Source organism: Pogoniulus pusillus, chromosome 7 (genome assembly GCF_015220805.1).
Source record: "Pogoniulus pusillus isolate bPogPus1 chromosome 7, bPogPus1.pri, whole genome shotgun sequence".
NCBI lineage: Eukaryota > Metazoa > Chordata > Aves > Piciformes > Lybiidae > Pogoniulus > Pogoniulus pusillus.
This window is the reverse complement of record NC_087270.1, coordinates 13,335,750-13,348,374: the sequence shown is the minus strand read 5'-3', so window position 1 is coordinate 13,348,374 and position 12,625 is coordinate 13,335,750. Positions and strand designations below refer to the sequence as shown.

The 12,625-nt window shown below is 43.2% G+C and overlaps 1 protein-coding gene across 2 annotated transcripts in view; it reads right to left on the bottom strand.

Moving 5' to 3' along the window:
- The window catches only part of COLEC11 (collectin subfamily member 11), a 45,404-nt gene extending 33,853 nt beyond the window's left edge, over positions 1-11,551 (bottom strand). For both annotated transcript variants that reach the window (XM_064145942.1, XM_064145943.1), the window contains exon 1: positions 11,331-11,551. The gene's annotated coding sequence lies outside the window, so the exon portion shown is untranslated. The remainder of the gene's footprint in view (positions 1-11,330) is intronic.
- Between the last annotated feature and the right edge of the window lie 1,074 nt (positions 11,552-12,625).

The following is a 12,625-nucleotide window of genomic DNA, read 5'->3' as shown; positions in this document are numbered from 1 at the left end:
ATAGGTAAGCAAAGAGCAAGTGCAACTGAAAGAACTTTGCAGGTAACAACTCTGTAGCACTGTTTGGAGAGTTTTGAATTGGTCATTGCCAGCGAGATCAAGGTAGTGCCCCTTGGCCTTGCTGCATGTGGTGAACTGCTCCTAACACAGCTCAGCTGAGCACAGAGTCAGGTGAAATCAAGGCTGAAGAGATAGGTAAAGTCTTTCTCAGCCTCATAGCTAAAGACAGTTTAGTTTCCCCAAGAAGTCACGTTCTACCTGTTGTGCATTGGTTTGATGCCAAAGCCAAACAACTCCCCCAGACCTTTCTATTTTCTCATTTTTGGTGTAAATGAACACGAATTGAGGTTGGATGAGGCCTTGAGCAGCCTGTCGTAGTGGGAGGTATCCCTGCCTATAGCAGAGGGCTGGGACTGCATGATCCTTGAGGTCCCTTCCAACCTAAACCATTCAATGAAGTCTTCAATTCAATGAAGCTGCTTTTCAACCCTTGGCCCAAGGGCTGTGGATCATTCCCTGAAGAAGATACCTTTCACACTGGATGTGAAACCTGTGGCACAAACCTCTTCTTTCACCACTACAGCCTTGCTGATCCTCCTAACCTACAGGTGTTTTGTGTAGCCATGCTTTTACTTTAAGCACTTTTTCATCTGTTCTCTGAGCTTCTTCATGCATTGCTTTGGGTAATCAACAGTCCACTTTTAGGTGAAATTGAAAAGCCATAATCCATGATAAAGCTGCTTAAACAATGGGTGGGCACTTTAATAACACTGAAAGCTCTGAAATTAAACACTACATCTTGATTTAAAGGTCAAAGTAACAGGCTTTAAAGATGTAAAAAATGCCTGCATGTTATTATCACAGAATTGCAGAAATAAGGACCATAACTGCTACAGTTACAAAGTGTTTGTGAAATCTATGGGGCATGGAGTAGCATAAAGCAAAGACATGTAACACATTTCAGGTCCCAGTGATGCTGAGGAACAATATGGTTTGCTGCAGAGGACAAAAGACTAAGGCTAAGCTGATGGGAAGCTATCATTACCTAAAAAACTGATAGGAAGTCATTGATTACTCCCCAAAGTACACTTAATTCTGGCTCAATAGCACTATTTCCTCAGCTGATGTTTGTGAGGTGTAAGGGACTATTAGTTCTGACTGTACAATGTAGGTGCCCTTGTCATGTAAGAGTAGTAGCCTCACTTTTCATCAAGAAGGATGTTTCTAAAAATTGAGACAAATTTCTTTCTGGTGTAATTCTGCTGAAGTCAATGAGTTTATATCAGAATTAGCTCACTGTCATCTGTGCTGAAAATATAAAATCAGGAGTGAGATGAAAACCATGACAGAAAGGGGCAGGCACCTTTTCCAAGTCTATAGCTAAAGGGTGATGGGAGCCACGTGCCAAATATCTCATGATAGCACTGTATGGCTTTTTAGCTGGTAGAGGATTAACTCCAGTAGAATTTTATCTCTGTGTAAAATGTTGGTCAGGGATAAACTAAAAATGCTGAACAAAATCTCCTGTAATGGTTTAATTGAAGTCTCAAATGACAAAAATCCATCATAGCCTTGTTTGCAAATGTAGTTTAGAGAGAGTTTGTGGTTTTATCCTTGATATAGCACAGAACATTAGAATGCATAATGTTGGAAGGGACCCTTCAAAGGTCATCTTGTCCAACCCCCTGCAGTGAGCAAGGACATGTCCAACTAGATCAGGCTGCTCAGTGCTACATCAAGCCTGACCTTGAATGTCTCCAGGGATGGGGCCTCCACCACACCTCTGGGCACTCTGCACCGGTGTTCCACTACCCTCATTGTGAAGAGCTCATTCCTTATGTTTAACCCAAATCTACCCTGCTCTAGTTGAAAATCATTGCCTCTTGTCCTAATGCCACACACTCTGGTAAACAGTCCCTCCCAGGCTCTCCTGTTGACACCCTCCAAATATTAGAAGGCTTCTACAAAGTGTCCCCTGACTTTTCTTCTTCAGGCTGAACCCCAAAACAAATAAAGTATGTGGGGTTGAAACACAGGTGTCAGCTCTTCTAAAACTTATCTCAGTTCATCCCTGCTCCTACAAAACATCCACATGAGAACCTGACATTATCCTCAGAGACCTATCTGTAGGACCTACACCACCAAGGACTGCCAAGAATCAGCAAATGAGGTGGAGAATGCTGCAGGGTACCTTTCTTCACATAAACACAGAGAGATTATTTACAACACTTTTGTCACCCTATTTCAGAGATCTTACAGCATCATTCTTCATCCTCCCACTTCTGGCTGCAGAATTTGATATGTTTGTGTAATATTTCTCACTGGTCATTCAACTAGCTTATGCTTTTCAAAGTGTTCTCACCTTCCAGGTACTTAGAAGTGGGCCTGACAGTTATTTTCTTGAGGGCACTGGAGAGGATCAAATGGCAAACTAACTGAGAGGCCTGGTCTCAGTCCTGCAGCTATGTTCTTGGAACTAGAAGAGGCAGAGAGGTCTATCAGGGTCCCAGTCACTCACACCAGAAATGTCATCAGTGACACATGCCTTTTGCAGAACAGAAAGGCCACTCAAATATTGATCCAAAAGGTAAAGTGTCCCAGCTATGGAACATCCTTAACTTAAAAAGTATTTGAACCCACAGCTCCAGTTCCCCAGGAGCATAACTGCTCCCAAGGGATGGACACTGTAGGTGAGTTGACTCACATAAAATACATGGACAGGTCAGAAGTGCTCAAACAAAAGACACAGTCTAAGCAAAGCTATTTACCAGGAAGAGTAAAGAGAAGAGACATAGGATGTAGACTACTAGTGGCAAAAACACAAAGCAGAAAACCACCCCACCAAGATCTGACCAGGGTAGAGTAGCAGAGAAAGTACAGTGGGAGAGACTGCACTGTACCCAAGGGCAAGTAGATGAGAATGAGGTTTGCTTCTGGTTGCCCCAGTATCCTACTCCTCACTGAGGAGAACAAATCCACACCCAAAACAGCTTTCCCCCCCACACTTTTTTCCACATCTACATTTCAAGAAGGTTCCAAGAGTAAGGGATTGCTGTCCAGTCTTTCCCAGCACTGCAAGCATGACTCCTCAAAGTGAGCCAGAAAACACAGCACGGCTGCCATTAGGAGATGGCAATTTATCAAGAGAACTTTGCTTAGACCCAGATCATAAGCTAGCAGAAGTTATAGGCAGATTCAGATGAGATTTAGTCTTTCTGGCTTAGGTGCTCTGTCTGAGAAAATCACCCTGATCTTCTTGTACAACTAAGGCACATCAGCATGGGGAAGTCATTCCATCTGAAAAGAGGACAAGTAGTTGACTCTGGAGGTACCTATTCATTGCCAACTCATTATTTAACACCACCCCATCTGCTGCTAAACCGTGTCCTTCAGCACCACATCTCTGCCTCTTCACCTTAAAGGATGGGAATTCAATCACCTTCCAAGGGAGGCTCACCTTATATGCACGCAAAGTGAGGGGAGGGGAGTCTCACCATCACCAATTAGCTAAAACAGTCTGTGGGAGGGCTACCAGTAGCCTGGATTCCCTAATGCAGCCACACATCACCCTGACCTTTTCTGTACTGTCACCAACCACCAGCAGATGCCATCATGAGCTAGCACAGGCTGTTACCCCAGCAGAGAGCTGTTCTTTTCGTAGTGTTATTTTGCAGTTGATTTAGTTCCTTGGTTCCTGGCGAGGATAACATGGCCATCACTCCTGTGAAAAATGTTACCAGCCAGGGAAAAAAGTGCCCTTGGCAGCAGCTGAGATGGGCTTTGATGTGTTACAAAACTGTGCCCTCGTGTGCCAGCAGCATGCAGAAAACAGAAAGATGTGTAAAGTGAAAGAGTTAAGGGGACTAAATTCACCAGAGGGAAAAAAAAAAAAACCACAACAAAAAAGCAAACCCAATAAAAATCACAAACAAAAAAGGGCACATAATTAGAGTGGGACAAAATACCAGGCTGCAATGAAAAACAATATCCAGCAAAAGATATGAAGCATGCAACAACATAAAGCATTTTGCAGTAGCATGCAGATCTCTAAGAGTCATGGAAATGATCCAGCAGCATTATTCCCAGCTGACAAGGAAATACTTCTTGGAATGATAGCCTTAATATAACAAAACATCATGGTACACGAGTAGGCATGATCAAGATCTTGCATTTGAGCTGGGGCAGTACCAATGCAATTTCAAGTGGGGAGGGGTGAAATAAAAAGCAGCTGTTTTTTATTCTCAGTCTGGGGATCTGCAGGGAGCACACAACACTCTGCATGTGATTCCCTGCTGAAACTTCTTATTGGCTCCCAGCGGGCTGAGAAAAGGAGGAAAATTAGTTATATTGATGAAACAGAGACCAGCAATAGCTTTAGTAAATTGGCCAAACCTTCATGTAGGAGAAAAATTAAGAGCCTAAGAGTAAAAAGCAAGCCCTACAGGAAATACAGCCACATATATCCACCAGACAAGTGAAGGCTGAACTTGAACAACGGTGCTATACAATGTCCTTCCAGTCTTAGAGCCCTCAAACACCTTTCCTACTGCAGACAAGGCAAAAAGGACAAACGGATGATGAAACTACCAAAATGGCTTTCCAGATTAAGAGAAGATAGAAGATACCCACAGCAGGGTTTGCAGAAGCAAAATGCAACTTGTTGCATGGATCTTATGTGACTTAATAAAAAGCACACAAAGAGATACAGCAGTCAAAATATCCTCCCACTAGTATGCTACAGCAGACATCCAGTCTCCATCATTGGCAACAGTCATAGAAACCAGCTGAAATAATAGCTTTCAGTGGCAAAATGCTTCCCAGAACAGCTCCTATATATACACACATCACAGCACATGCATTTGAAATTCCTTCCTATATCCATACACTGGACTACAAATACTTTAGATCACTGAGAAAGTGAGAGTAACCACATGCAGGTGAGAGATACTTTTGACAGTCTTCTTTTTCATAAGAACTGTGACTTCAGAGAGCAGCAGGTAAAATGTGTAGAACACAATCAGCAAACAAGGCTGTTTATCTGAATTCATATAATCCAGTGTTACTTCCCTTATCTGAATACTAGGATTCTTCTGCTACCAGAAGATTCTAGAATCAGAATCATTTCAGGCAGGAAAAATATTTTAGACAATGGCTGACTTGATCTTGCTCTGACAAGTCTGGTGCTAAATCATATCCCTCAGCACCACATCTCTGCATCTTTCAAACACCTGCCTCCAGGGATGGGGATTCAGTCACCTTCCTGTAGTGCCTGTACCAGTGTTTAAGAACCTTTTCAGTTAAGAAGTTTCTTCTAATATCCAACCTAAACCACCCTGGTGCAACCTACAGCCACATCCTTTCATCCTATCACTTGTTACCAGTGAGAACAGAACACCACCCAGCTCACTACCACCTCCTTACAGTCTTCTCAAGACTAAAGAATCCCAGTTCCCTCAGCTGTTCCTCATCAGACTTGTCCTTCAGACCCTTCACCAGCTTCGTTGCCCTTCTCTGGACCTGATCCAGTACCCCAATGTCTTTCTTGTAGTAAGGGCCCCAAAAGTGAACCCAGGACTCAAGGTGTGGCCTCACCAATGCCAAATACAGGGGAGACAGTCACTTCCCTGATCCTGCTGGTCACACTATTCCTGATCCAGACCAGGATTCTGTTGGCCTTCTTGGATGTGCTGATGAGGTCTCACCTGCAGTACTGTGTCTAGTTCTTGGCATCCACAGCTCAAGAAGGACAAAGATCTACTGGAGACAATCCAGTGCAGGGCCACTAAAATGATTAGGGGACTGGAACATCTATCATACGAGGAAAGGTTGAGAGAGCTGAGACTCTTTAGCTTGAAGAAGAGGAGGCTGAAGGGGGGGATCTTTGTAATGCTTAAAAACATCTTAGGGGTGGGTATCAAGAAGATGAGGTCAGACTCTTCTTAGCGGTCCCCAGTGAAAGGACACAAGGCAATGGGCATAAACTTGAACGTAGAAAGTTCCATCTAAATGTGAGAAGGAACTTCTTTTCTTTGAGGGTGGCAGAGCACCAGAACAGGCTTCCTGGAGAAGTGCTAGAGTCTCTGTCTCTGGAGACTTTCAAGACCCACCCAAAGGGACTCCTATGTGATCTGCTTTAGGTGATCCTGCTCTGGCAGTAGGGTTGAACTCAATCCTCTGAGGAACCATTTTGTGGTTCCGTAATGCTACCCTTGAAGATTTAACATTTAGGATTATGTTGTTCAGAATTAAATGGAGCAGACATTAGGAATGAGCTCAGTATGGTGTCTAAGGGTTGCAAATTCATTTTGAGCTATTTAATCATAAAGTCCTGTAATAAGTTCATGCATTCATGAAGGTTTGACATAACAGTCACAAAAAAGAAAGTAAGGACACTACTGTGTTTTTGGCACTCCACAATTACATGAAAGGCAATTCTGATATGAAGTTATAGTATCATATAATTGTTTTGGTTGGAGAAGATCTCTAAGATCAGAGTACAACTATTAAATCAGCAAAGGAAAAAAAGAATCTCTAATAAAGACCTTTTTAGCTGACATCTTACCTCATCTCTGCACTGGCTTCAGACTGCAAGTTCATTGCACAACCAGGGAGAAACTGTGTAAAGGCATCTGCAGATGCTGCTTACAGAGGTCCACCACCCTGAAGTCTCCATGGCATGCATGAGTAGCACTTCTCTTGCCCTGCCACACATTTCCTTCACATCTGCTGCAGGTACCTTCACTAACCAGTCAGCCTGTCTTCTCATTATACACCACTCTGACAAGAGAGCTCGAGACTCTTTTTTCCTTACAGAACAAGACCTCTTTTGCTGTTTCCTGTGCCTTCATTACACTCTTCTCTGATGTTTCTGTTTCAATGGCCATAGTTACCACATCATCTAACATGGCCAGTTCCTTCATGTATCCTTTTTTTGAAAGCTCTTCCAATTCCTCAAGAGTAGATGATTTCTTATAATCCTTCCCTGATGATAATCCTAAAATTCTACTTAGTACATGAAATTACATCCTTACAAAAACTTTGATGCTTTCTTGTCTTGACACCACCAACAGCCTTTGGTGTACAAGATTAATTTAAACAAAGAAGTGCTTGTGAGCCTTTTAAAATTGGCATGAGTTATTTTGGTGCTGCCTTTGTTGAAAATGATCAATTTATGAAGCTTTCAGTCCCTGTGCAGTGCACATTCTGCAGACAGCCAAGTACTACCTCATGTAAGCTCTGTTGTCAAGTTCTCATAGCACAGAAACCAGAAGATTGCCCCCAACATTCAGACCAGTGGAAGATCAAATCAACCCTTGACTCTCTGTTCTCTTGGAGATCCACAGATGATTTTCTAAGGAGTCCACTAAAGATGAATAAACACATGCAAGGTTTAATACCTGCTGAAGTCATCAACACCATCACAGGAGAAACTGGAGGGATCCACAAATAAGCCTGGGGCAGGAAAAAAAATCATTCAACTGAAAATCTTAAGAGTGCAGTTTGTAGGATTATTAAACTGTTCTTCAGTTAGCAAATCCATAATAACAGGACCAAGACCACAATAACCACAGTGAGCCATGTGGATCAAACCATGATCTGCATTAGGAACCTGAGTATAGCTATGGACATAGCCTCATTCTTCAAGGCCCCCATTTCAGCCACAGCTGAAGCAATTTCTCTTCCCACTCTCCATCTTTTGCCTCCCCCCCCCCCCTATTCTTCAACCCTCATGCCTGCTTAAGTCAACACTTAGAATCATAGAAGCAACCAGGTTGGAAGAGACCTCCAAGATCATCCAGTCCAACCTATCACCCAGACCTATCCAGTCAACTAGACCATGGCACTAAGTGCCTCATCCAGTCTTTGCTTGAACATCTCCAGGGATGGTGACTCCACCACCTCCCTGGGCAGCCCATTCCAATGGCAAATCACTCTCTAATGGCAAGAACTTCCTCCTAACATCCAGCCTAGACCTCCCCCAGCACAACTTGAGACTGTGTCCCCTTGTTCTGTTGCTGGTTGTCTGGGAGAAGAGACCAACCCCCACCTGGCTACAGCCTCCCTTCAGGTAGTTGTAGACAGCAATGAGGTCACCCCTGAGCCTCCTCTTCTCCAGGCTGAACAACCCCAGCTCCCTCAGCCTCTCCTCATAGGGTTTGTGTTCCAGGCCCCTCACCAGCTTTGTTGCCCTTCTCTGGACACATTCCAGCACCTCAACATCTCTCTTGAATTGAGGAGCCCAGAACTGGACACAGTACTCAAGGTGTGGCCTGACCAGTGTTGAGTACAAGGGAGGAATAACCTCCCTTGTCCTATTGGCCACACTGTTCCTGATGCAGACCAGGATGCCATTGGCTCTCTTGCCCGCCTGGGCACACTGCTGGCTCATCTTCAGCCTACTATCCACCAGTGCAACACTATTATTGAATTTGCAACTCTGTCTTCATGCAAGTCAAAACAAAGCATCCAAAATAATCTTTCAACACTTCAGCCACCTTCAGAAGCAGGAGGTGCCTGTGGTTTTGGCACAAAACTTACTTGGGTGCCTAAGCTTTTCTTACTGCACAGGCCAGAGACAGCCAACACTTTGCCTGAATACAGGAACAAAATGCCAGTCTCCCACCTACCCAGTTTATGCCTATCGAGGAAAGTCATCCAAAGTCCTCCAGTCTCCTCTAAGTACACTGCAAGAGCTATGATGAATAGAAAACACTGCCATTCCATTCAGAACATGGTGGGGAGATGCCTCCCTTGCCAGCTAGCTTTTTATGGGAGTACTCACCCCAATGGAATAGACTTCCTGGGACTGGTTAGGGCTTTCTCTTTTTATTTATTTATTTATTTATTTTTTTAATCAAAGCAGTTCCAACACCAGAAACTGTCTTGGGAGATGTGGACACAATCTTGGATGTTCAGTGGTCTAATTTCTAAATGACAGTGTTGGTTAATAACGAAGACTCCTTTCCAGCAGGTGGAGGTGATGGCTTTCATGCAGCTCTGCTTCCCAGGCAAGCGAGTGCAGCTGGCAGTAGACTATTACATGGCAGCTGGATAGCAGCAGTCCATTTTCCACAGACAACTGAGGAAAATTGCAGACAAACCACTCGGGACTAGATTTTTCTGAAGAGGCACTTAGATGGGCAAGATAAGACTTTGCTGAATTTCCAAAAAAAGCACCTCTTTCAAAATCCTCAGGCTCTTTTCACCTTGTTTTCCTCTGGACTTAAGAGTTTACCTGGCTCTTAACACCCAGCCACAGCCCCTTGCAGCCTTCAGTTCCAAACGCTGGAGCACTTTTAGCTTGAAAGTTGGCAGAGGCACCAACAAAGACTTAGAAACATTTTCATGTGTTCTCTCCTTTCTATGGGTGCTTGCAGAGCTAAAAATGTCAAAAGGCTTTAAGCCTTCTACTGACATATAGAGCCTTCTTGAAGAGTCCTACTCTCCCAGCACACAAACAGGATGGTCCATGGCGCCTGTGCAAGCCAGAAAAAATTGCTTGAGCTAAGAAGCTGCCAGCTAATTACTGACCAGGAACCAGAGGAGCATTGATGCTTTATGAGCCTAGTATGTGATTCTTTCACTAGACCACCTCTCCCAAAATATATCCCAATAAATCAAGTGATATGAAAATAGTGAGACCTTGACTACATGGCTATGGGAAACATGGTTCAGCTGTGAAGTTCAGCCAGCAGTGCAATGCAAAGCACAAACTACACTTCCCAGGAGAAACCATGAGAAGTTTTTTAGCTAAACTCTTCTGGTTTTCAGCCAAAATACTTATTAAAAAAAAAAAAAAGAAGAAAAAAAAACAACCCTAAACTACCCCAGGAAACAGACACTTCTCTTTAAAAAGCTGCTTTGCCAAAAGATTCCCTACTTCAAAAGGATTCTGGTTCAAGAGTTTTTGGACAGCCCTGAAGATGACTAAATAAGAGCTTTGGAAACAGTGTAAAAATCACTCAAAAGTAATCAGAAAAAATGGCCTTCAACACAATTTATGATTTCTAAGCTACATAGATTGCTGCTGCTTCCACAGCACAGTTCTCTGCTGACTGTAGGACTATGTCATGCTTAAATGCCAATTTGACTATTAAGCTACATATGCTCTTTCATGTATTAAAGCAATAATGGCATTTTAACAGATGCAGCTAAGATTCTTCTGATAGTCCAAACGTTTTTAAAAGGAACACCCAACTTAGAAGTGCTACTTCTTGTCTGCAACATCTACATACTTCATTACACTGAATCAGTGGCATAACTTTAGGGATGTCTAACAATTTGTCACAAATCACTGTTATAAATGAGACCTTTAAATCAATGTTTTGTATTCTGTGATGAACTATAAACCTGAAACATTGAAGATCATGTTAACAATGATATAGATATGAAATATCTCACATACAGATAGGGCAACGGGGCAGGACTTCACATTAGTTGCATTTTTTTTGGTCTTTCAGTACCCAAGGATCAAAGTTGTAGTAGTTCCACTCCAGAGGCTCTCTGTTCTATTGTAAGGCAAATGAAGCTGGGTATTTTGTTCTTCCAGTGATTTGGTTTTGATGAGCACATGTTTGTGTGCACAGAGGTCAGAATGGAAACTCTCAAGTCCCTTTATGAATTCTGTTGTTCATACCTCATGACTGAAAAGGCAGCATGTGGCCTCTAGTTACTGAAGTACAGCTTGCTCTCACATTCCAGCTCATTTAGAGCAAGATTTTGTAACTTTAGACACCCTTGGTTATATACACAAATACATACATCTGTTAGATGACTACTCCCAACTAAATTTGTTTTTCACTCAGTTTGCTCTTAGTTATCCACTGGTGTGACTCCAGCTCTTACTGGATCTTCTGTCATCTGATTCTCTTCTGCAGTTTGAAGCAGTCTTAAAACTTCACTTTTTAAAGCAGAAAGCAGCCTCTTAAGAATAAAGGCAGCAGGATGGAGAAAAGCATTTCCAGAACTCAACTGATAGCATCTGTTACTGAGAACTATAAAACTTACTGCAGCTAATGAGTTAATCATTGGCAAAGTTAAAATTCATGTACTGCTTTGTCCTTCCTTACTCCAAGTGAGCCCTTCCAATAGCATTCATTTACTGTAGACAAACTCCCCAGTGAACGGGAATTCAGTGAGCTAACCCACACGTCTGCTTCTCAACTCACAGATCTAACATTATTTGGTAGAACACAGATTGATTTCCTTTACCTTCCCTTGCTATTTGGGGCTCATCAGTCATATTTTGCCACTTACAAGGCAGCCTCCCTATCAAACATCCAGGCTTTTTCCTTCCATTCTAAAGAGTATAAGTATAAAAAGTCTCTTACCTTATGGTTGCTGAGAAAATGGGAACTGCAAGACGCTCTGTGCCTGCAGGAACACTGCACAGATGAACCTCATTGCTGCTGTTTACAGAAGTCTGACAGTTTTTAATTTGAGAAGAGGTTGTCTTTTGCTTTTCGACAGTTCAACAAATCAGACAAAACAGTTGCAAGTGTTATCTGTAAACAGCTTCCTGTTTGAAATAGATCAGCTGTCCTGCAGGACAATAATTAGGAAAGAAGTGTGGGAAAGCTGAAGAGGTCCATGATGTAAGCTTTTTATTTTGGGAATGTACTTTTTTGGGAATGCACTCTTACTCTCCCCTCCTCCCCTCTAGCAGAGAACCCCTTTTTAACCATTTACATCTATTCAGCTAAGCCATGCATTCACACTGCCCCGGCACAGCACTTTTCCTGCTTTGCTTCAGTGGATCAGAAAACACATGAAATGAAACACTACTGTGAGGATCCCAGGTGGACAATAAATGCACTTTCCCCTTACTGAATCTGCCCCCATTCTAGCAATGGCTGTTGTAGTCTTGACTAAAACATGCAACCATTTCAGAGTCGTCTCAGCATTCCACAACAGAAGGGCTACGTTAACCCCATGGCAGGCTTCTTTACAGAATCTGAGGGGTTGTTTTCTCACATAATCATAGAAATATTTTGGTTGGAAAAGTCCTTTAAGAACATCAAGTCAAACTACTACCTACCTCTAGCAAGCCTGGTGCTAAACCATATCCCTCAGCACCACATTTCTGCGTATTCAAAACACCGCCAGGGATGGGTATTCAACCATCTCCGTGGGCAGCCTGGTTCAGCCTCTGAGAACCCCTCTAATATCCGACCTAAACCTCCCCCCCGGGGCAACTTGAGGCCATTTTCTCTCATCCTATCACTTGTTTCTTTGGAGAAGAGACAAACACCTGCCTTTCTCCAGCCTCCTTTTGGGGAGCTGAGGAAGGGGTGGTCTCCCCTCAGCCTCCTTTCTCCCTTTGTTCAGCTCCCTCAGCCACTCCGGGTACAGGAATCTCATTTTTCCTTTATTTGGGTTTTTTTTTTACAACACTTTGACATTACTTTCTGTACAAATGGAAGAAGAAAAACATAACCTCCCTTCACTTCCAAAGGTATCTACAATTCTGGATTTCCTCCCAAGTGTCTTGACTGAGAGAGTCATTGGACACTGGAATGGGCTGCCTGGGGAGGTGGTGGAGTCGCTGTCCCTGGGGCAGTTCAAGGCAAGGTTGGACGTGGCACTTGGTGCCATGGTCTAGCCTTGAGCTCTGTGGTAAAGGGTT